The sequence below is a fragment of the Heterodontus francisci genome, chromosome 5, assembly GCF_036365525.1.
Source record: "Heterodontus francisci isolate sHetFra1 chromosome 5, sHetFra1.hap1, whole genome shotgun sequence".
Classification (NCBI taxonomy): domain Eukaryota; kingdom Metazoa; phylum Chordata; class Chondrichthyes; order Heterodontiformes; family Heterodontidae; genus Heterodontus; species Heterodontus francisci.
In genome coordinates this window covers 185,724,348-185,748,882 of record NC_090375.1, presented here as the reverse complement: position 1 = coordinate 185,748,882, position 24,535 = coordinate 185,724,348, and the positions used below count along the sequence as shown (strand labels likewise).

Genomic DNA, 24,535 nt, shown 5'->3' with positions numbered 1-24,535 from the left:
GACTACGCACATGGAAGAGGGAATAGATAAAAATGAGGCATTGCAATATCAATGCTTTAAAAACACACATGGAATTATTAAAATTAACATTCACTGAATTTTATTTTACTCTGTTCTCATCTTCTAGAGAGAAGAATCTTGAAGCTCCATTATTAAATAAAAAAAGATAAATTTATCTGAAATGCTAGACTGACAAGGGTGCATGTGGGGCAAGAGGGCGAGGAAACAACAACAAAAATTTGCATTTATGTAGCCTTTAACACAGGCGCTTTACGGGAGATTTATGAGACAAAATTGAACACCTGTGCCACATAAGGAGATATTTGCACAGATGACCAAAATGTTGGTCAAAGAGTTAAGTTTTAATGAGGGTCTAAAAGGAGGAAAGAGAGATGGAGAGGTTTAGGGAGGGAGCACCAGAGCTGAGGGCCGAGGCATAGCCTTTCATTACTAGTTTAGTCAATAATTTGTATGCTGTATCATTACCAGGAGTTAAGCAATCAAAAATGGGAGCAAATCTTCATTGCTTCCTGGAAGTTGTTCTAAGGTTAATTTTAGAAAAATCTAAGCCATTTCACGGGCTTCCGAACATAAGAACATACGAATTAGGAGCAGGAGTAGGCCACTCGACCCTGTTCCACCATTCAACAAGGTCATGGCTGATCTGATTGTAACCTCAACTCCACATTCCCGCCTCCCCCCAATAACCTTTTACACCTTGTTTATCAAGAATCTATCTAACTCTGCCTTAAAAGTATTTAAAAACTCTGCTTCCACTGCCTTTTGAGGAAGAGAGTTCCAAAGACTCACGACCCTCTGAGAGAAAAAAATTCTTCTCATCTCTGTCTTAAATGGGCGACCCCTTATTTTTCAATAGTGACACCTAGTTCTAGCTTCTCCCACAAAGTGAAACATCCTTTCCACATTCACCCTGTCAAGATCCCTCAGGATCTTATATGTTTCAATCAAGTCACCTCTTAGTCCTCTAAACTTCAGGAGATACAAGCTTAGCCTGTCCAATCTTTTCTCATAAGACAACCCGCCCATTTCAGGTATTAGTCCAATAGCCCTTCTCTGAACAGCTGCCAATGCATTTACATACTTCCTTAAATAAAGAGACCAATACTGTACATAATACTTCAGATGTGGGCTCACCAATGCCCTGTATAACTGAAGCATAACCTCCCTACTTTTGTCTTCAATTCCGCTCGCAATAAACAATAACATTCTATTAGCTTTCCTAATTATGTGCTGTACCTGCATACTAACCTTTTGCGATTCATGCACTAGGACACTCAGATCCCTCTGCATCTCAGAGCTTTGCAATATCTCACCATTTAGATAATATGCTTCTTTTTTATTCTTCCTGCCAAAATGGACAATTTAACATTTTCCTCCATTTGCCAGATCTTTGTCCACTCGCTTAACCTATCTATATCCCTCTGTAGCCTCCTTATGTCCGCTTCACAACTTACTTTCCTACTATCTTTGTGTCATCAGCAAATTTAGCAACCATACCTTCGGTCCCTTCATCCAAGTCATTTATATACATTGTAAAAAGTTGAGACTCCAGCACTGATCCCTGCAGCACACCACTCGTTACATGTTGCCAACCAGAAAATGAACCATTTATGCCTACTCTCTGTTTCCTGTTAGCTAGCCAGTCTTCTATCCATGCTAATATGTTACCTCCCATACCATGAGCTTTTATTTTCTGCAATAATCTTTGATGAGGTACCTTATCAAATGCCTTCTGAAAATCTAAGTACAGTACATCCACTGGTTCCCCTTTATCCACAACACATGTTACTTCTTCAAAGATCTCCAATAAATTGGTTAAACATGATTTCCCTTTCACAAAACCATGTTGACTCTGCCTGATTACCTTGAATTTTCAAAGTGCCCTGCTATAATAGCTTCTAACATTTTTCCTAAGACAGATGTTAAGCTGACTGCTCTGTAGTTTCCTGCTTTCTGTCTGCCTCCTTTTTTGAATAAAGGAATTACATTCACTATTTTCCAATCTAATGGAACCTTCCCCGAATCTAGGGAATTTTGGAAAATTATAACCAACGCATCAACTATCTCACTAGCCACTTCTTTTAACACCCTCGGATGAAGTTCATCAGGACCCAGGGACTTGTCAGCCCGCAGCTCCAACAATTTGTTCAGTACCACTTCCCTGGTGATTGTAATTTTCTTGAGTTCCTCCCTCCCTTCCATTTCCTGACTTACAGCTAATACTGGGATGTTACTTGTATCCTCAATAGTGAAGACCGATGCAAAATATCTGTTCAATTCATCTGCCATCTCCTTATTTACCTGTATTAATTCCCCAGACTTACTTTCTAAAGGATCAATGCTCACTTTGTTAACTCTTTTCTTTTTTAAATATCTATAGAAAGTCTTACTTTTTTATATTTTATATTTCTAGCTAGCTTTCTCTCGTATTTTAATTTACCCCCCTTGTCAATCTTTTAGTCATTCATTTCTGTTTTTTATATTCTGTCCAAACATCCTACCTGCGTAAGAATTAATTGTGGAATTATATGCTTTTTCTTTAAGTTTGATACTAAGTTTAACTTTTTCCGTTAATCATGGATGGTGGGTCCTCCCCTTGGAATTTTCCTTTCTCGTTGGAATGTATCTATTCTGTGTATTCTGAAATATCCCCTTAAATGTCTGCGACTGCATCTCTATTGACCTATCCCTTAACCTAATTTGCCAGTACACTTTAGCTAGCTCTGCTTTCATGCCTTCATAATTGCCCTTGTCTAAGTTTAACATACTAATATTGGACCCATTCTTCTGTCCCTCAAACTGAATGTAAAATTCAATCATATTATGATCGCTGCTACCTAGGGGCATCTTCACCCTGAGGTCATTAATTAATCCTCTCATTGCACAGTACCAGGTCTAGTATAGCCTGCTGTCTGGTTGGCTCCAGAACATGCTGTTCTAAGAAACTATCAGGAAAATATTCTATGAACACCTCATCTAGGCTACATTTGCTCACCTGATTTTTCTGATCTATATGTAGATTAAAATCCCCCATGATTATCACCGCACCTTTCTGACAAGCTCCCATTATTTCTTCCTTTTTCTTCTGTCCTACCATGCTGTTACTGTTAGAAGGTCTGCACACCACTCCCACGAGTGACTTCTTACCTTTATCATTTCTCCTTTCTGCCCAAACTGCTTCTACATCCTGGTTTTCTGAACTTAGGTCATCCCTCTCTAATGTGCTAATACCATCATTAATTAACAGAGCCACCCTTCCACCTTTTCCTAGCTTCCTGGCCTTCCTAAATGTCATGTACCCTTCAATATTCTGTTCCTTTACTGTCGCTGGGTCAAAATCCTGGAACTTCCTTCCTAACAGCACTGTGGGTGTACCTACCCAACTTGGAGTGCAGCAGTTCAAGAAGGCAGCTCACCACCACCTTCTCAAGGGCAATTAGGGATGGGCAATGAATGCTGGCCTGGCCAGCGACGCCCACATCCCGTGAATGAATAAAAAAAAATTGAGGTCCCAATCTATGTCATCCTGCAGCCATGTCTCTGTAATGACTATCAGATCGTACTTATTTATTTCTATTTGTGCTATCAGTTCATCTGTTTTGTTTCAAATGCCACCTGCATTCAGATACAGAGCCATTATTTTTGTCCTTTTATTATTTTTGTAATGTCTAGCCTTGACTGCTGATTTACTCAGATTTGTATCCCTGCCTGTCATGGTCTATCATTTCCCATATTAATACCTTTCTCTCTTGCGTTATCTCTACTCTTTGATTTACCACATCTTCCCAAATTTGATCCCTTGGCCCCACTATTTAGTTTAAAATCCTCTCTACTTCCCTAGTTATGCGGCTTGCTAGAACACCAACCCCAGCATGGTTCATGTGTAGACTGTCCCAACGGTACAGCCACAATTTTCCCTAGTACTGGTGCCAGAGTCCCATGAACTGGAACTGACTTCTACCACACCAGTCTTTGAGCCACGCATTCATTTCTCTAATCTTATTTGCCCTATGCCAATTTTCATGTGACTCAGGTAATAATCCAGAGATTATTCCCTTTGAGGTTCTGCTTCTTAATTTGTTGCCTAGCTCCTCATACTGACTATGCAGAACCTCCTTCCTTGTCCTGCCTATGTCGTTGGTACCTCCATGGAGCATGACGACTGGATCCTCCTTGTCCCACTCTAAATTTCTCCAGCTCTGAGCAGATGTCCCAAACCCTGGCGCCGGGCAGGCAACACAGGCTTCTAAACTCTCATTCTTTGCTGTAGCGAACAGTGTCCTCCTCCTCACTACATTGTCTCCCATTCCCACTACATTCCTTTTTTCCCCCCACTTGAATGGCTTCCTGTACCACGGTGCCATGGCCAGTCTGCTCATCTAGACTACAGCCCTCACTCTCATCCAAACAAGCTGAAAGAACCTCAAACATATTGGACAATCGTAAAGGCTGAAACTCCTGCACTCCTGCCCTCTGGGTCCCTTACCTGCCTCAGCTACAGCCACACTCTCCTTACCAGTGACCAAATCAGAAGACCCTATCCTAAGGGGTGTGACTGGCTCCTGGTACAAAATGTCCAGGTAACTTTCCCCCTCCCTGATGTGTCGTAGTGTCTGCAGCTCGGCATCCAGCTCAATGACTCTGAGCCGAAGCTCCTCGAGTCGCAAACTGCGTTACTGCGTACGCGTTTACCCGGGATCAGGCTGGCATTCAGGAGCTCCCACATGCTGCAGCCGTGACACATCACCTGTCCTGCCATCCTAAATATGTTTTAATTAACTACTTAATTATTTTAATCAATTATTTATTTTCCTGTTTTGTGTATATTATTAACCTTACCACCAGTTCCTGTACTATTTAAAACCTTAGGAATAGAATAGTCCTTGATCACTTACCAGATACTCACCAAAGAACTAGCTTCTTTCCCTGTAGTAGAGTACTGTAAACCAAATCCTACAGGGTGAAAAAGTTAGAAAAAGCAAAGGAACACCTCCTGCCCCTCCTCAGCTAACTCCCTCAACTCACCGAACTCCCAACACTCTGTTCAAGGCACACAGTCCCTTTTTTAACAATCTAATTAGTGACCTGTTTAAACTATCAATTTTAATTAATACCTCTAGTCCTGCTCTGTGCTAATACTCTTATTACAACACTTACTATTACACTACATAATAGAATATTAATAATTTCCCAGGTCCTAGTTTGAACCAATACACTCCCTTCATATTGAACGGTGGGGCAGGCTCGATGGGCTGAATGGCCTACTCCTGCTCCTATGTTCCTATGTTCTGGTCTCTCTCATCCTCTATGATGAATTATAAAATCTGCATTAGTTTTTAGTTTATATACTAATGAATCGATCAAGTCTTATTTCATATTAGATTGATTTAAATTAAATTAAATTAAAAGCTTACTGGTATACTCACCCCGGCCAGCTTTCTGTTCCTCTGCTCTCTCTGTTGATTGTGACGTCACTTTGATGTCACTTTTCGATATTTTGTTCTCCCGCTCTGCTCCAGCTGCCCTCTCTCCGGCCTCTGACCTTTTGGCAGGCCTTTTAAATCTCCGCTCTGCTCCCGCTGTTCTCATACAAAAATGACAGGCAGGAAAAGACCTACTGGCCCATCCAGGAGTCTGTCCATCGCAATTGTACATGCAAACCATATGCAGCCTACCCAATAAGAGCCATGCAGGAGTTGGCCTGCTATCACTCCAGGGCATCCTGTCCTCAGAAAGAAGCCCAGAATGTCAGGGATTAGGTGGAGGATAGGGTCAAAGCTATGTCTATCAGCTAGAGGATCTCGATCTAAAGGGTGTATTTTAAATCGGGGCACGCTCAGGAAAGGTGGGGTGCAGACCACCGCTGGTTAAATAACAGCGGTGGCCATAACAGGCCCTTAAGTGGCCATTAATTAGCCACTTAAGGCCTCAATTGACCCAAGGATGGGCGGGTTGCCCGCCACCTCTCCCCACCGCTGGTAAAATACCACTGGAGGCGGGTAGGTGACGGGCATGGCACCCCGGCCATCCCACCTGATTTTACAGCCCGCGGCCACCAGGGGTTTGGGGTGAGGGGTGGGGGGGCGCGTAAAATTCCGGCCTATGTTTCAGGTTGATGACTGATAAACTGATTAATCTTCTCTATGTTTCCAACATTCACTGTTTTTAATTGGGATTGGTTTTACGCTTAAGTATATTTGCTTTATTTTTCAGCAATTTGAGTTTTATTTTAAGATTGAATGTTTAATTCTGATGCGTCTTGTGCTTTTAAAGAGAAGAGTACATTTGTGTTCTTGTCCCCTTTGGTGCAATGTGACTGTCGCAAGTAGCTGTAATTTTATTCCACAAGCAATTATCATGGCCCAGTGATTTTGAATACAGAGCCTAAATAATTTATATAGCAAAACACAAGACAGCGGAATGAAAGCTTCATTTGCGTTCAAGCTAATTGAACTATGAGGCAAAAGTGTAAAGGCAACTTTTGGAATATTTTCAAAGATTAATGACATGAAAGGTGTGAAATTATCATTTAAGTGCATTTGTTAATTAAGGGTTAGGCAATGACAACTTTTACAATAGAATACAGACTGTGAAAATGGCAGCAGGAGTGAGTACTAAATCTCAAGTTGAAACTTTTTCTGTTGTGGTGTAGAGAACCTAGGACATACAAGTGAAAGAGCAAATCATCTGCATGGTCCTCTGCATCAAGGAAGATAACAATGTCTGAAGAGTTAAGTCAAAATAACACAGATCACATGAACCTGGATTGTCTGGTCTACACTGACTACCCGGGCAATACCAGCAAAGAATCGCGACAGAGTCCTGGAACATTGAAGAGTGACGAAACATCAGAAAATCTGATAGATTCACATGGCAATGTCAAAAACGCTTACTGTTGTAATGAAGAACCGACTGATTTGAGGAAGGGGGAACAAGGCAAATTGACTTTAATTTATGATAGTGATGATCAATGTCTGCAAAGTGAGAAAAATGCTTCTCCAAAACCAAACGCTGTTAGAGCAAATTTATTTCCTGGGAAAATGCGTGGGAGCCTATCTTCCACATCTTCCGAGGATGTTGGATACTGTGGTAGCAGCTGTGCTAGTGCAGAAAATCTGGAAAGGCCGACACCTTTAGATGAATTCGAGAGCAGTCGTGCACACGGTTTAGCAAAGAGCGGCAGGAAGCATGACTCTGTACTGCTAAGATGGCCGTGTGATGACAGATTGGTGTGGAGTGAGTCTGCCAAGGTGGCTACGAGAGAGGTGCAGGTGGATTCGGCGGAGGGTGTTGATGGACTGTCTCTCTACCAGGAAGCTGAGATCTCCCTCACAGCAACAGCAAAGATAAAAATGGGCTTGAAAGAGCAATTTCAGACCCACATCAAAATGCATCGGAGACTGCTGCTGCTGCGCTCCATCAGAAATTTACAACAGCAGCTACAAGGACAACAGGCAAAGCTCCAGAACTATTATCACATTGCACTTAGTGCTAAGAAAGAGCTATTAAAACACATCAGTACACCTTCTGTCTGACAGACGCCGCATTTTGCCTTCATACTCCTCCAACTGGCAGAATGAATGAATTAGACTGACTTGTGAAAGTAATCCTGCAAGCATGTACAGAATGGGAAAGAGAGGGAAAGCAGAGAGATTTGTTTGCAGACAGGCTAGTAAAATGCACCAAGTTTTTAGAGTTCATATCTGCATTTCTTATTGCCATTGTTTTGCCACTCTGTTTCTCTGCTGCCAGGCCTCCTCTGTGCTTTTTCCAATAGGATTACTGTATGATTACGCATCACTGTGTTTCTATTGAGGCATCACACTTATTAATGGGGAAGCTGATTTCCAATGTGGCTCTCCACATGGGTTGTTGGAAGGTTGAAGGGTTAGGCTATAGTAAACTAACCCATCTGCTGGGAAACTGAAGAGATCGGGTACAATTCTGGTTTTACAGCTTGTCCGATTTCACCATCCATCAAAGTCAGTGGAGAATAATATTGGGCAGCATAAAACCCCCCAGTTCCACCTGATCCTATAAGATTCCCACTGAGTGGGTTCGGGTAAAATTACTCCTTAATGTTGGGGTGCAATTCTGGGATGAAAATGATTCTCCTTCCAGTTATTCTCCTCTTCCTCACCACCAAGAAGAGCTTGGCAAGTATTATACCAGCAAGAAAAAAACTGAACTCTCGGTCCCTTGTTCTATACACCATTCTCCAGCTTAAGATGCATGCAGGTAACTTGCTCCAAGACCTCTGCCAATTGAACTCTGTACCTACCTACCAGTGTGTCAAATGAACAAATTAGGCTGAGATACACTGTACGTCTGCACAGATATTCAGTACAATATAGTTGCTATAGCAATGAGAGGCCCCACCACAATCAAAAAGGTGAGTCCCAGAGGTGTATCTCAGTTGCGTGCACTGCCTTTAACCTTTAACTAAGTCAGCCACCAAACTGATCACCCATTTTGAGGTGAAAAACTCATCTCTATTACTTAGGATCATGGAATCATTGGGCTGAATTTTGTTTTTGGTGAAAAAAATGGTGGCCCGCATGCACGGGCCACACATTACCACGCCACCGCGATCTTCAGCCTGGCGGTTCATTATAATATGCAGGGCAGCCGTGCCCCCAATCACATGGCAGGGGCGGCTTTGGCGACGCCTGTTTCTGAGCAGGTGCTGGTGCCCTTTTTAAGGGGCTGCCAGGGCTGTGTTGACTGATCAAAGTTGGCCCCATCCCCGCCCCCCAACTGCAACAAAAAATAAAGTCTGACTCACCTCCCCCCAACTACACCAGAAAAGCCCAAATTACCCCTTATCCATCCCAACTGCACTAAGTGCAGAGCCGAGTTATTTCACCCCCTCAGCTGACCTAAGTGCAGAGTTCAAACCTCCCCCACCACTACACTGACAATGCAGAGTTGACCCCTCCCCCCCCCACTTCATTACAAATGCAGAGATCCCCCCTTCCCCACCTTGGTGGCGCCAGCTTTCCCTTGATGGAAAAGTATAGGTGCGGGAGTGCTGCATGTCACTTGGAAGATCTGGAACTGCCGGTAAGATCGCTTCGGCTTCCATTTAAATAGCTGATTTGAATATTGAAATCCGATACCCCTGCGGAGCAGCGGATATGCTGCCATTGATCCTCCCCGTCACTGGGAAGATCAGGCCCGGCATTCCGGCGTCGGGCTCCGTGGCGGGCGGTTGCTGCTCTGATCTTCTGGCCCCCCAGCCGCCATGGAGCCCGACGTCGGGAGCTCAACAAAATCCAGCCCATTGAATGGCTACAGCACAGAAGGAGGCCATTTGTCCTGATGTGTCTGTGCTGGCTCTCTGCAACAGCAACTCAGAAGACCCACTGTCCCACCCTTTCCCCATAGCCCTTCAAGTTTTTTCCTTAATTATCCAATTCCCTTTTGAAAGCCACTGTTGAATCTGGCTCCACCATAGTTTCAGGTAGTGCTTTCCAGATCCTAACCACGTGCTGTGTAAAAGGTTTTTCCTCATGCCGCCGTTGGTTCTTTTGCAAATCACCTGAAATTGGTGTCCTTTGGTTCTTGACCTTTCCACCAATGGGAACAGTTTCTCCCTATTTACTCTGTCCAGACCCCTCATGATTTTGAACGCCCCATCATCTCAACCTTCTCTTCTCTAAGGAGAACAATTCCAGCTTAGGAACAAAGGAAATAGTATCAGGAGTAGACCAGTTGGCCCTTTGAGCCTGCTCCGCCATTCAAACAGATCATGGCTGATTTTCTGCTTCAAAGCCATTTTCCCGCACTATCCCCATATCCCTTGATATCTTTACTATCTAGAAATCTATTGATCTCTGCCTTGAACATACTCAACGCCCACCCTCTGTGTGAAGACATTCTTCCTCATCTCAGTCCTAAATGGCCTACTTTTTCTGAGACTGTGTCCCCTGGTTCTAGACCCCCAGCCAAGGAAACATCCTTCTTGCATGAACCTTGTTGAACCCTGTAAGAATTTTGTATGCTTCAATGAGTTCACCTCTCATTCTTCTAAATGCTAGAGAATACAGACCCCAGTCTCCTCAATCTCTCCTCATAGGACAATCCTGCCATCCCAGGAATCAGTCTGATGAACCTTCATTGCACTCCCTTGATGGCAAGTACAACCTTCCTTGGTTAAGGAAACCAAAACTGTACACAATACTCCAGGTGCAGTGTCACCAAGGCTCTAAGCTTCTCCAATCTATCCACGTAACTGAAGTCTCTCATTCCTAGCACCATACACGTAAATCTTTTCTGCACTCTCTCTAAAGCCTTCACATCCTTCCTAAAGTGTGGTGCCCAGAATTGAACACAATACTCCTTCATTGCTGCTTTAGGCAGTGTTACAACCTCAGTGAGACCTTTAACATTCAAAATACAAGATATGAACCCCCAGATTAATTTTAAGGATTACATGACAAGATTTCACATTTTAAGCCTTTTATTATAACAACTAAGTTAAAATAAATCTCCATTAACTAAATAGCCCTTTGTAAATAGCTGACATCCTAAACTACAAAGAAAGGTATTTTCTTTACTTATTAAAAGACTTGAAAACCTCACACCACACTTATTTGTTACACAGTCCTTTTTGATGGCAAAATGTTTGTGGTCAAAAGTCACAAACCTCTCCAAGTTGCAATGGATTGGCTCTCCCAGACCTTTCTCAAAGTCAATGTCCTTCTTGTTCACTTCTCAGAGCACTTTTGACCTGGACGTCCATCAATAATGTGATTCCTGGTGATCCCGTTGGGCTTTTACTTCTCCTCAACTTTCAAAACAGGTTCAAGTCTTCGCAGCCTTTTGCTATATCAGTATTCTCTGAGAGCAGATGTTCCCTCTCTCTCGAGGCTGCCACTGCTGGTTGTCTTAGTTTCTTACAGCCTGCTCTGAGGCTTCCATTGCTGGTCGGCTGTACAGCTTGTCTGCTTTCAGAAAATCTGCTAAATTTATCTGGAAGCAAAAATCAATAGCTCATTGCCCTATTCAATATGCAAAGTCCAGAAGTCTGGTTTCACAGAGCTACCTGTCTCTTCCATTCTTTCTAGGCGTTAGCAGCTGCCATGCACATTTGCATCCTCAGAATCACTGACTCCTTGTTTATAATCCAGAACTCCGGGAGGGTGAAACCCATTGTTCTTCGGGTGTTATACTGCTCCAGTCTCTGTTTTTCAAAAAAAGTCTTTGATCTCCGTTCTCTGTTTCCTGGTAAACCACGTTTTCTGTCTTGTCCTTAGGCAGTGTGGATATGAGGTCATTTGACTTATCAGACTTCAACTTTTGAAAGTCACAGTTTTTAGAACATAATCATATTACAAAGTCCAGCGTTCCAATCAGCCGGATCATCCTGCCCACTGTCCCTGATTGGTCAGGGAACCCGGTGGCGGGCTGACTATTAGTCTGTGCTGGAAAAGAGCAATGGCAAGGTGCGCAAATTGGAGAGTCGGGTTCCCAAACCGAAAATGGTCCGGCCATTACGGCAGGGACTCGGGGTGAGAATTGTAAAGAACTGAGGTGCTAAAATAATTTTAAGATGCTTTAAGCACTATGCATGCAAAGATAGCTCGATTATAGGCTGTTGATTTGAATTAACTCCATTGTATGTGTTGGTGTCGTTGAATTCTGCCCATTAAGCACAAAATTGGGAATTTAAAAAGAAAGCTATAAAGATTTTTCCTTCAAATCCGTGGTGATGGAGGTCATTTAAATAGGTCTTTATAGTATCAAATGTTGCTGTGAAGCAGATTTGTGGTTAAAAACCCTGTGCTTCTACCAATCTACAAAGCTGGTGCTTGAGGGAAATCAACTTGCAGGGCTACGAGGTTAGAGTAAGGGAATGGGACTGACTGGATTGCTCTACAGAGAGTCGGCATGGACTTGGTGGGCTGAATGGCCTCTTTCTGTGCCATAATGACTCTATGACTCCAGTTGAGGCTGAACCAGTGTTTTATCAAGGTAATGAAAGCAAAATACTGAGGATGCTGGAAATCTGAAATACAAACAAGAAATGCTGGAACCACTCAGCAGGTTTGGCAGCATCTGTGAAAAGAGAAGCAGAGTTAACGTTTCGGGTCAGTGACCCTTCTTCGGAACTGACAAATATTAGAAAAGTCACAGGTTATAAGCAAGTGAGGTGGGGGTGGGGCAAGAGATAGCAAAGGAGGTCTAGATTGGACCAGGCCACATAGCTGACCAAAAGGTCACGGAGCAAAGGCAAACAATATGTTAATGGTGTTAATATGTTATCAAGGTAACTAATTACTTACCTTATCTACTGTATCGACATATGTTTCTCCTTTTGGCAATAGTTATGGAGAAGCTCATCATCTGATCCCTCAACTGCAGCAAATGATGTAAAGAATTCAACCATGTCAGGTGAAATTGTGAGAAATTTCTGTATAAAATCTACAAAATTCATATTGGTATCAGATCAAATCTGTCAATCCCCATCCTGACATTATACAGGTTCCTAGCATTTTTTATAGGATCCATGAATTTTGTTTCCATTCCATGTTACTGTTCATGCTTCACAGAGAGTAGCGGTTGATGAAATGCTGTGCTGGGTTCAGTACATTTTGGATCACAGGTTTATGCTGTTTAAGCATAAGACGAAAGATACATGGAGCTGGAAACTTGATCTTTCTAGTTCAATCCAAACGACACCAATTCATACAATGGAGTTTAATTCAAATCAACAGGCTCTAATCTACCTAGTTTTGCATGTGTAGTGCTTAAAGCATCTTCAATTTATTTTGGCACTTCTGTTCTTTACAACTGTCCTCTTCTACCCTCTCAGAAAGGTGCTAGCTGATAATGAAATCTGGTTAAAGAAAGAAAGACTTGTATTTATATAACACATATCACAACCTCAGGATGTCACAAAGCACTTTACACCCAATGAAATACTTTTGAAGTGTAGTCACTGTTGTAATATAGGACAAACGGCAGCCAATTTACACAGAGCAAGATCCCATAAACAGCACTGATAATGACCAGATAATCTGTTTTTGTAATGTTGGTTGAAGGATAAATATTAGATTAGATTAGAGATACAGCACTGAAACAGGCCCTTCGGCCCACCGAGTCTGTGCCGAACATCAACCACCCATTTATACTAATCCTACACTAATCCCATATTCCTACCAAACATCCCCACCTGTCCCTATATTTCCCTACCACCTACCTATACTAGTGACAATTTATAATGGCCAATTTACCTATCAACCAGCAAGTCTTTTGGCTTGTGGGAGGAAACCGGAGCACCCGGAGAAAACCCACGCAGACACAGGGAGAACTTGCAAACTCCACACAGGCAGTACCCGGAATCGAACCCGGGTCCTTGGAGCTGTGAGGCTGCGGTGCTAACCACTGCGCCACTGTGCCGCCTAGAACTAGGGGACACAGTTTAAGAATAAAAGGTCGCCCTTTTAAGACAGAGGTGAGAATTTGTTTTCCTAATGGGTCATCAGTCTGTGGAATTCTCTTTCCCAGAAAGCAGTGGAGGTTGGGCCATTGAATTTATTCAAGGCTGTGTCACTGCGCCACTGTGCCGCCCTATTGACAAGGATACCTGGGATAACTCTCCTGCTCTTCTTCAAGATAGTGCCATGGAATCTTTTACAAGGAGCAGATAGGGCCTCAAGTTTAAAGTCTTATCTGACAGTATATGGATGAAAATGGAATCGTGTAGGTCAGATGGTTTCACAGGTTGGCGCAACATCGAGGGCCGAAGGGCCTGTACTGCGCTGTAATGTTCTAATTCTAAAAAAAAAAGTGTAACACACCCTCAGTACTGCACTGGAGTGTCAGCCTAGATTTTTGTACTTAAGTCTGTGGAATAAGTCTTGAACCCACAACCTTCTGACTGAAGAGTGCTACCAACTGAGCCACATCTGACACAGGATTATACAGGCATCAACTCTCTGATATTTTAACAATGATGCTTCTTCATGTGTGAGTTTGGGCCACATAAACAAGCTTTCTGGTCATGTGAGTCAAGCCTTGACTTCACTTAACATCCATCATGTGTACTTTTGACAGAATCCCTGGATAGTGATCAAGAGTAGGTATCCTACCTGATTTTTCTTGTCCCCAGCTTCTGGTGCCACACAATAAAGTTTCATCTTACTTCAAGTCAATGAACCTTTGCCAAAAATTTCTGAGGCATGTGGGTGAAAAATAAACAGGCAAGGAAAATTCCAGCCCAGGAGCAGGGTGATCAAAACGTGAGAAATATTTTGGTGCAAAAACATTTCCTAAGGTTTGCAAAAATACTGGGAGGAATTTTAATCAGATGGATACCAGGCAGGGGAGAGGTGGGGCAGCTGGTTGGATAGAGGGGGCGAATTACCCACTTTGTTCCCGATACATTGCGATTTTAAAATGCATCATTTTTTAGGCGTATGAGGTGTCCGCCTGAGTTAGGCAGGAGCCTCATAAATTTATGCAAATTGGGGTCCTATTATGCCAATAGGAAGCAGCTGCCATCTAGCCCCAGAAGCCAATGAGCAACTGCAGTGGCCACCCCAACACCAAGACCCTGATCAGACTGCCAAAGAGGCCTAGTAAGGTAAGCTTAAAACTTTCCTTTGTGTGGCCAGAAGGAGCAGGAAAGCTGATGTCGGGGTATGCAGTGCTAAATATGGATTTATGGGCTATAGATTCACTTTGTTGGTTGATGGGAGGCGAAGGAAATGGAGAAGGAGATGCCGCAGCCTGATACAACTTGGGTGAGCAGCACTTTTGATTGCAAATTATTTACTGATCGCAAGTCTGAGGGAATCATAGATTTCAAAAACAAACATGGGCTTTTAAGGAGTTGCAGAACAGAGCAAGTAACACAGCTCTGCGTAATGTGACACAATATAGCACAGTTGGTTAGACTGAAAGTATGCCAAGTCTAATGTTGAAATTAAATGTTTGATTTGGCAAGTGCTACATGACAGCACAGTCGCAGTGTAAAGTGGTGTCAAATGGTGCATGTGTTCATTCGAAGTAACTCTACCAGTACTGGAAGTGTTTTTGCTCAGTGCATCCAGCTATATCTCATAAACACCTGCTGTTATTAGTACATTACTTAATTTTATATGTAACGGGTGAAGGCACAAACTACATCATTTTCAACAAAGGGGGATAGTAAATTGATGTGCATAAAGTTGGAAAATGTGTATTAATAAATTGCTGAAATAATGTTCACCTTGCAGCTTAAAAATGCAGGAAGTCATGGCTGTAAGTTTCAGTGAGCATAGGCCCCAAAATAGGAATGCAGAATTCTTAACGACAGGAAGCAGATTATGACACGTGAAAAGCCCATCCCTTTTTGACATTCTGTTTAAGGACCATTCATAATCAAGATTTTGAATCCCAAAGAGACAGTTTTAATATATTTGTTTTAGTTTAACATGTCAATAGTATATAGAAACTGATAATCCCCTGTGTCAGTCCGTAAAATAAATCCCAAAATTACTACTTGTCAAGTTATGTGATTCCATAGCAGGAGACTGTCATCTGTTGCTTTCTGTCATGAAAAACAATAAATCATTGCATTTTGGCACACTTTGACAGACTAAAACATTGTGAAATTTGCTTCAAAATTGAAACATGCGTTGTGGTTGAGACAGTGTCAATAAAATACTCCAGCTTACCTCTTGGTGCTGATGACATCACTGCAAGTCTTTAGTGCATCCTACATACAATCACCTTCATAATGAAAAGATGGGCCTACTGTGAGTTTTGAGTGTCTTGGGTGTCACTTCAGTTGTCACTTTTGAGCGAGCTGGTTTGTCAATAGGAATCATGTGATATTATCTATCACATGGTTAGCTTGGCCCAATCAAATGTGCAAATCAACAACAATTTACATTTACAGAGCCCCTTTAATGCGGCAAGTATCTCAAGGTGCTTCAGAAGTGAAAACCCAAATGCCAAGCAGTAGAAATAGAGGAGTTAGATGAGGTGACTGAGGAATAGTAGAAGAGACAGGATTTTGAGGAGACTTTTAAAGATAGGGAGACAGGTGACAAGGCATGTGGGTTTAGGAAAAGTTTCCAGAGAGAAAAATTGAAAGCATTGGTGGTAGAGAACAGAACATCAGGGTCAACATGGACTGGGTCATAGGATTGAAGCACATTGCAGTGGTAGCATGGGGTGAGGACGCAGAAGGATTTATAAATAAAAATGAGGCTGGTATGCTGGGGGATGTGGCACCAGTGAAAGTTGCAGGGAATGGGGCAATGGATGGGTTGGACTTCATGCAAAATGGGGTATGGAGGCGGAGTTTTGAACAAGTTGGAGTTTATGTAGAGTGGTGCTTCAGAGGCTGGCAAGGAGAGTATGGGAAAACTTAGGAACACAGAAACAGGAGTGGACCATTCAGCCCCTCGAGTCTGTCCAGCCATTCAATTAAATCATGGCTGATATGTACTTCAACATCATTTAAACCCCTGTACTCCATATCCCTTGATAACCTTATCCACCAAAGATCTATGAATCTCATTCTTGAAATTTTCAGTGAAATCAGGATAAAGAAAGGAAAATACTTGGCCATATTTGACACACTGGTAGGCTAACTTTGGAGCCTGTCTTTCTTCTCCCAGGTTGACTCTGCATACAGCTTCTCTCTTCTCTACCTGACTATTCACTCAGATTGTCTGCTCCTTGGATAACTCTCCACTCCTGGGCCAAGCTTCCTTGTGGCTGGGCCAACAGCATTACTTTTCCAGCATTGAGTTACTTCCCACGTGTTTCAATTGGACCCTTCAACCTCCATGGGAAGTCCACCTGTAAGAGTAGGAGGCTTCCCATTCTCAGGGTAAATCAGCCTGCTTTTCTGGGCCCAGGACTGTCTCTGCTTCACTCCCTGGGCCCGGTCTGAATTCACTTTTGTTCTTCCGATGCAGATCCACCTGAGCTCTGTCCCCGAGACCTGGGTTTACGTGTGTTCTGCTTATCAGACCCTGAGTCTGGCCTCATCATTAACTATTTATTGTAAATTTGTGAAATCTGTGTCCACTCAGACTTACTGAAGGTAAACGTTAATTAGTCCAGTTTGTTCGATTCCAAAATAAACTCCCCAGCTTGACTAGTGGGGTCAAAAATCAAGGAATGAGATCAGATCTAGTAGTTAAGGTGCATATTTGCTGAAAAAGCCTTCACAGCATTGCTCAGAACATTGGAATTCTAATGCAAGTGCAGCAAGGTCTTACACATTTATTTAAGAAAGTAATATCTGCTTAGTTTTCACAGAGAAAAAGGAGAAAAAAAATGGGGAAAGGAATAAAAAGCAAAGAGATGCAGTGATAACAAAGAAAGGACGTGAGAGTTGAAGAGAAAGAGGGGGAAACATTGAGAGAATGGAAGACAAACAGAAAGCTAAAAAGTCAGACTGTGTGGGAGACAGTTTCAGAAAAAGAGATAATCACATTTCTTTTCTTTAATGTAACATGAGAGATTAATTGGCACATTGAATAAAACTTTGGTTGTTGAAAAGAAAAGGGGTCACCAACCAAGCTAAACAAAGGACATCCTGAAGATCTACAAATTGGCTCAGCTGCCCTAAACAAAGCAAGGCTTGTTCTACCGCTTTTGTTGTTTGCAATGATAGCTACATTTATCAGCACAACTGAAGGCCATGATATACTTTGTCGACCACCTTATATATAAAAAAACACAGACGTAATAAGGTCAATACTTTTTGAATTGAACTGAACGTTAATTGAAGAGGATTGTGTTTTTAAGAAAGCACACACATTGGGCTGGAGCTCAAAAAATGGCGGCCCGCGCGGCCAAAGAGCCACCTTGACCTTAAGTGTGCGGTTCATTTAAATAGCCGGAGTGGCGCCCCCTCCCCCCGCAATCACGTGGAGGGGGTGGGCTGTCCGTCCCCGGCAATGGCGCCAGCTGCCTGTGCAACTGTGCGACCCATGGCATCGAGGGCCTGTTAAAATTCAGCCCTTCAAATCCCTCAATGGCAGCTGCGGAATTTAAATCCAATTAACTAAATAAATATGGAATCAAATAATGGTGACCATGAAGCTACCAGATTGTCATTAAAAGCCTGTCTAGTTCATGAATGTCCTTTAGGGAAGGAAATCTGCTGTTCATACCAGTTCTGGCTGACCTGTGACGCCATGCCAACAGCAATGTAGTTGGCTCTTAACTGTCTCTGAAATAGCCTAACAAGACATTCAGTTGTATAGAAATAAATAAATTGCCCTGGCCTTGCCAGCAACACCCACATCCCGTGAATCCCTTCTCAACCTCTCTGCAGCCTTTGACCCAATTGACCAGAACACCCTCCTCCAACACCTCCCCTCTGTTGTCCAGCTGGGTAGGACTTCCCTCACCAGCTTCCATTCTTATCTATCGTCTGTAGCCTGAGAATCACCTGCAATGGCTTTTCTTCCCACTCCTCCACCATTAACACTGGACTTCCCAAAGGACTTCCTTGGTCCCCTCCTATTTTTCATCTCCATGCTTTCTCTTGGCGACATCATCCGAAAACAAGTCAAGTTCCAGATGTACACTGATGACATCCAGCTCACCACCACCTCTCATGACCTGTCCACTGACACTGATTTGTTACGCTGCAGGCTGGATTTTAAGTGCCTGCTGCCAAGTGCCAGCCGGCAAAAAATATGGCGCCTTGCATGTGTGAGCTGCATGTGTGAGCTGCAGGCCGCCATACCGCTGTGATCTCCCGCGCGGCAGCTCTTTTAAATACCCCGGTCGGCCCGCCGCACTCCCAATCACGTGGAGGGGGCGGGCTCCCCAATGCAGGCAATGTCGTCGGCCCTGCTGGCTAATTTAAATTTTTTAAGGGAACCACCCCACCCCCCCTCCCCCCGCCCTGTTCAAATCAAAATTCTATTGCCCCTTTCCCACCCCACAATCACAATAAACGTAATTATCTGCCCGTCCCCCCATAACACTTACCTTCCAAATATGACCTTCTCCCCTCCCCCCCCCCCCCGCAACTGAACAAAGTTCACAGTTCATCCCTGCCCACCATTCCCTATGCTAATGATGAAGGTTTGATCCCGTTCCACCTGTCTTCCCCCCGCCCCACCCCGGCACTAAAAATCTCACGTTCCTCCACCCCTTCCACACCACTGCGGCGTCTGCTTTCCCCAGACGGGAAAGTGAAGGTGCGGGAGTGCCAACCGCCACTCTGAAAATCGCAGCCCAACCATTAGAGCGCAGGTGGGTGTATTTAAATGTATGTATTTAATTAATTACCATATGTTAATCCAGGTCCCGTCGCCCAGCAGCAGGGGGGGCGTGGGGGGCGGCGCAGGGAGCCGCCACGGAGCCTCGCTGCCGCCGTGAAGATCTGGCCCGACCCTCCCACTGTCGGGCTCCGTGGCAGGCTGTTGCCAGAATGATCTTCTAGCCCCCTCACCACGGAGCCCGACGTCGGGGGTCCGGTAAAATCCAGCCCTGCTTGTCCGACATCCAGTAATGGATGAGCAGACATTTCCACCAACTAAATATTAGGAAAGCCATTGTGTTCAATCGCCTCCAACAACTCTATTCCCTAGCCACTGCCTCCAGCCCTTGGTAACTGACTTGAGGCTGAGCCAGACTGTTCGTAGCCTTGGTGTCATATTTCACCCCGAGATGACCTTCCGACCACATATCCACTCGAACACCGAGACTGCCTACTTTTACCTCTGGAACATCGTCCATCTCTGCCCCTTCCTCAGCTTACCTGCTGCTGAACCCCTCATCCATGCCTTTCATGCCTCCAAACTCAACAATTGCAATGCAGTCCCGGCCGCCTCATCTTCCACCTTCCATAAACTTGAGCTCATCCAAAACTCTGCTGCCTGTATCCTAACTCCCATCATGTCCCATTCACCCATCACTCCTGTGTTCGCCGACCAACATTGGCTTCTAGTTTGGCAACGTCTCAAATTTAAAATTCTCATCCTTGTTTTCAAATCCCTCCAAGTCTTTGCCCCTCCCATTCTCTGTGATTACCTCCAACCTTAAACCCTCCAAGATCGCTGCACACCCCCAGTTTTAATCACTCCATCATTGGCAGTTGTGCCTTCAGCTGCCTAGGCCCTAAGCTCTGGAATTCCCTCCCTAAATCTCTCCATGTCTCTACCTCTCTCTCCTCCTTTAAGAAGCTCCTTAAACTTTACCTCTTTGACCAAGCTTTTGGTCACCTGTCCTAATATCCCCTTATGTTGCTCGTGTGAAATTTTGTTTGATAATTCTCCTGTGAAGTGCCTTGGGACATTTTACTGTGTTAAAGGTGCTACATAAATGTAAGTTCTTGTTATTGTAAATGCAAGTCTTTCTTTAGACTGTATGCTTAGGACTGTATATCACAATTTGTGGCAGAGTTGCAGTAGAGGAGAAGAAGTGATAATCTTCATCTTTAAATGGACACTAATATCACCAAGATTTTATTTCAAAATACTACTTGAGGGCACTCCCACAGCATGAACGATCTTGTTGTTTGGCAGTAACTTTGAGCACTGTATTATTACACCCTATAGAATCATAGAATAGTACAGCACAGTAGGAAGCCACTCGACCCATCATGTCTACGGCAGCTTTTTTGAATATCAATCCAGTTTGTTCCACTCCCCTGTCCTTTCCCCATATCCCTGGAGTTGTTTATCTAATTTCCTTTGGAAGCTACTATTGAACTGGTACTCATCACTCTATCAGGCAGTATATTCCAAATCCTAATCACTTGTTGCATAAAAAAGTTTTTACTCATGTTGCCTCTGGCTGCTTTTGCCAATCATCTTAAATCAGTGCCCTCTGATTAGTGTCCCTTTAGCCATTTGTAACAGTTTCTTTTTATTTACTTTTTAAAAAAACATTTATGATATTAAACCCCTCTATCAAATCTTCTTACCCTTCTCTGCTCTCAGGAGCTTCTGCACATCATTCACATTACTGTAACCCTTCATCTCTGGAATCATTCTAGTAAATGGGGGCGGCACAGTGGCTCAGTGGCTAGCACCACAGCTCCAGTGACCTGGGTTTGATTCTGGGTACTGTCTGTGTGGAGTTTGCACGTTCTCCCTGTGACCGTGTGGGTTTCCACCAGGTGCTCCAGTTTCCTCCCACAGCCAAAGACTTGCAGGTTGATAGGTAAATTTGCCATTGTAAGTTGCCCCTAGTGTAGGTAGGTGGTAGGAGAATTGTAGGGATGTAGTAGGGAATATGGGGTTAATGTAGGATTAGTATAATTGGGTGGTTGATGGTCAGCACAGACTCGGTGGGCCAAAGGGCCTGTTTCAGTGTTGTATCTCTAAATAAATAAATCTCTTTCCCAAACCTTCACATCCTTCCCAAAGTGTGGTGCCCAGAACTGGGTGCAATATTCCAGCTATGTCGTATACTGGCATTTTCCACTGCTCTCATTGTGCCATCTTGTCTGATCTATAAAAAAAATCCTCCCAGGAGTTCCTGGGATGACCTAAAGCAGCTTCCACTGTCAAAAAAATACCTTACAGGGCATGTAAAGAACAATTGAAATGTGTTTGTAGCAGCAGGAATTGTCTTTGCACAGTATAAATACTGGAGGTAGTGCCCTATTTTGTGAATAGCAGTCAACTTCTTTTAACCCAGCAATGTAATTGGATGGCTCTTTACCCATGTTATAAGTGAAACAAGGGTGCACAGGAATGCAGTTTGATGTTTTGAAACCATGTCCTGCACAATTATTGTGCGTGTATATACAATAAAATTAATACTGTGCCTATGCTCTCTAGCCTGCAGCAAGCAGTGTGGAATCAGTCTTGTATGTATAATAGATCACAAGAGTTGTTCATGAATAATACAAATGCATTGAGTATATACACCAGTATGTGAAGATGTTTATCATTGCTTAGAATCAAAGCGCACATGTAATATTGCAATCATCGGTTTTGATGAATTCAGTGCAGACTTCTCTTTGCCATAGTCTGCTAATTTCATGATAAGGGTCGGCACGATAATTGGATTTCCAATAATATTATGATTATTCTCACATGATAATTTAATTGTAGCTGTTTTTTAATATTGCACAATTGTAAATTTGTTATTATAATACATCAACATGCAGATTTTTCCCCAGCTACACAAGACACATCCATAACTTAATTTCCTACAATTTTTCTTACATTTATTTGTTGTTGAGCAAGTTCACGCACCAAAGATGTTTGATGTAAAGGATTATTTAGCAGCTTTATTTGCAAGGAATAAGGTGTGTGTTTATACCCTAAATCTAACAAAATATAGATTCTTGCACTATCCTAATAACTCTATCAATAATCACAGGCATAAAGATTTATGTTGTGGCATTCTTAGATGTGAAAGTTGTAAATAATCTAGACGTAGTTACCCAATATTGATCTGCATCAACACCTATAATCAGTTTCCTATAAACTCGTCACCGTGTCAAAAGAAACAATAAAAAATGGCCTTGAAGGTTGGCTATGTGTTTTATACTGAGTAAAATGTTGTATTTCTAGAGACAGACTGGTCAGTTGTTTGCATTTTTAATGGTAAAAATGGAAAGATAAGGTACAGTAAAACTCATTTAGGAAGTATAGCTGAACTTCTGTACCATGGAACTAATTTCTCAAGAAATATTACACAATGGGAAAGCATTTCTGTGTGATAGGAATCATACACTGAAACTCGGTATTGGAATCAATTTTCTAACCAATCTCCTTATGTGTGGTTTTTATTCATTTTTTAATTATTCATTCTCACAATTTGAAACACTTGGTGAATATTTTTCTAGAATCACATGGCATGGCATGATGATTGAAGTAGACTAGTGTAGATCTTTTTTTAATTGCCAAAAGTTTTTCTGCACTTTTTCTCATTTCAGGCATTTTTCCAGTGTGTAGATGCAGATGAAATGTTTCCATTTGTGGGGGAGTCCAAATCTAGGGACCATAAATTGAATTGGGAACTCAGGACGAACTTCTTTACCCATTGAGTGGTGAGAATGTGAAATTTGCTACCGTAAAGAGTAGTTGAGGCAAATAAGGGGAAGTGAGATAATCACACGAGGGAGAAGGGAATAGAAGGATATGCTGAGAGGGTACGATGAAGAGGGGCATGAGGAGGCTCGTGTGGTGCATAAACCAGAGCATGGACCAGTTGGGCTGAATGCCCTGTTTCTGTGATATAAATTTTGTTTTAATTTATGAACCCTCCCGCAGTTGGGTAGGTGAGGTGGGCACAGTCCAACGCTTCTCCATAACCTCCACACCCCCAAAGAGTTGCTGTGTGATCAGCTGACAAAATCTGTACTAAATGAAGATTTTGAATGCCTTGCTAAGCGCAGTCACTGTATGGAGTTTAACTCTTTTTCAATCTAATATTGAATCTTTCTTTTTACATTTTTTGACCAGCCGCTATTTAAAACTTTGATTATACTTATCTGTTAGATTCTATATTGTATGTTTATAACATATTTTTCCATGAGGATTTCTGTACAAATTATATCTATTCTCCCCACTTAATATTATTGACCAATTGGTTAACTGGTTTAACTGTTTGCTTTCCTTACTGATTATTGCAATATAGCCGTTTGAAGATCCAGTTAACGACAATAAAGAGCCTGCTAATTTCTCTCCAGCGTTGCTCTTCTGTGCATCATTCACATAAATATCTGGCAATTTTATAGCAACTTTCATGACCTCAGGATGTCCTAAAGCATTTCACAACCATTGAGGCACTTTTGACATGCTGTCACTGCTGTTATGAAGGAAATGCAGCAGCCAATTTGGGCAAAACAAGATCCCACAAACAGCAATTAGATGTCCAGTAAACCTGTTTTTTTCATGATGTTATTTGAGGGATAAATATTAATCAGGACTCCTTGGGAGAATTCAACTGCTCTTCTTCAAAATCGCACACTAAGGGATATTTTATATCTAGCCATGAGGGCAGATGGGGCCCCACTTTAATGTCTCACCTGAGAAACAACACCTTTGACAGTGCTTCAATACTACACTGGTGTGTTAGCCTTGATTATGCACTCAAGTGTCTGGAGTGGGGCCTTCTGAATGAGATGAGAGTGCAAGTCACCTCAAGTTGACTTTACATGACACATGCTGAGTCATCACCATGTAACTGAAGGAGACATTGAAATAAATCAACATTTTCAGATCCTGTTGGATTTTACATGCAAATAGATCCTACATCAGGCTTGTAAAATTGCTTATCAGCTGGTCTAGTCTTACAGCAGTCCTCAACAAGCTACTGTAGAGCAATGCGGAGGATGTAGGGTGTGTTTCCAATAGGGAAAATGGTTGCAAACTATTCTGCTCCAGTACTACACTGGAGTATCAGCCTAGATTGTGTTCTCAAATTTCTGGAGTTGCCAACACCAATCACGTAAAAAGTATGAACAGCCATAGTTCAGAGTTTTTTTCAACTTGCTCCAGGCAAGAAAGAGCCAAAAAGAAGCAATGATGAGTCACAGGTAGGAATTTTTATTTATTTAGATACAGCACTGAAACAGGCCCTT

The 24,535-nt window shown here is 42.7% G+C and overlaps 1 long non-coding RNA gene across 1 annotated transcript in view; it reads right to left on the bottom strand.

The window, feature by feature from the left end:
* The window catches only part of LOC137369654 (uncharacterized), a 54,151-nt gene extending 38,379 nt beyond the window's left edge, over nucleotides 1-15,772 (bottom strand). Inside the window, exon 1 of the long non-coding RNA XR_010974994.1 lies at nucleotides 15,687-15,772. This is a non-coding gene — a long non-coding RNA (uncharacterized lncRNA). The remainder of the gene's footprint in view (nucleotides 1-15,686) is intronic.
* Between the last annotated feature and the right edge of the window lie 8,763 nt (nucleotides 15,773-24,535).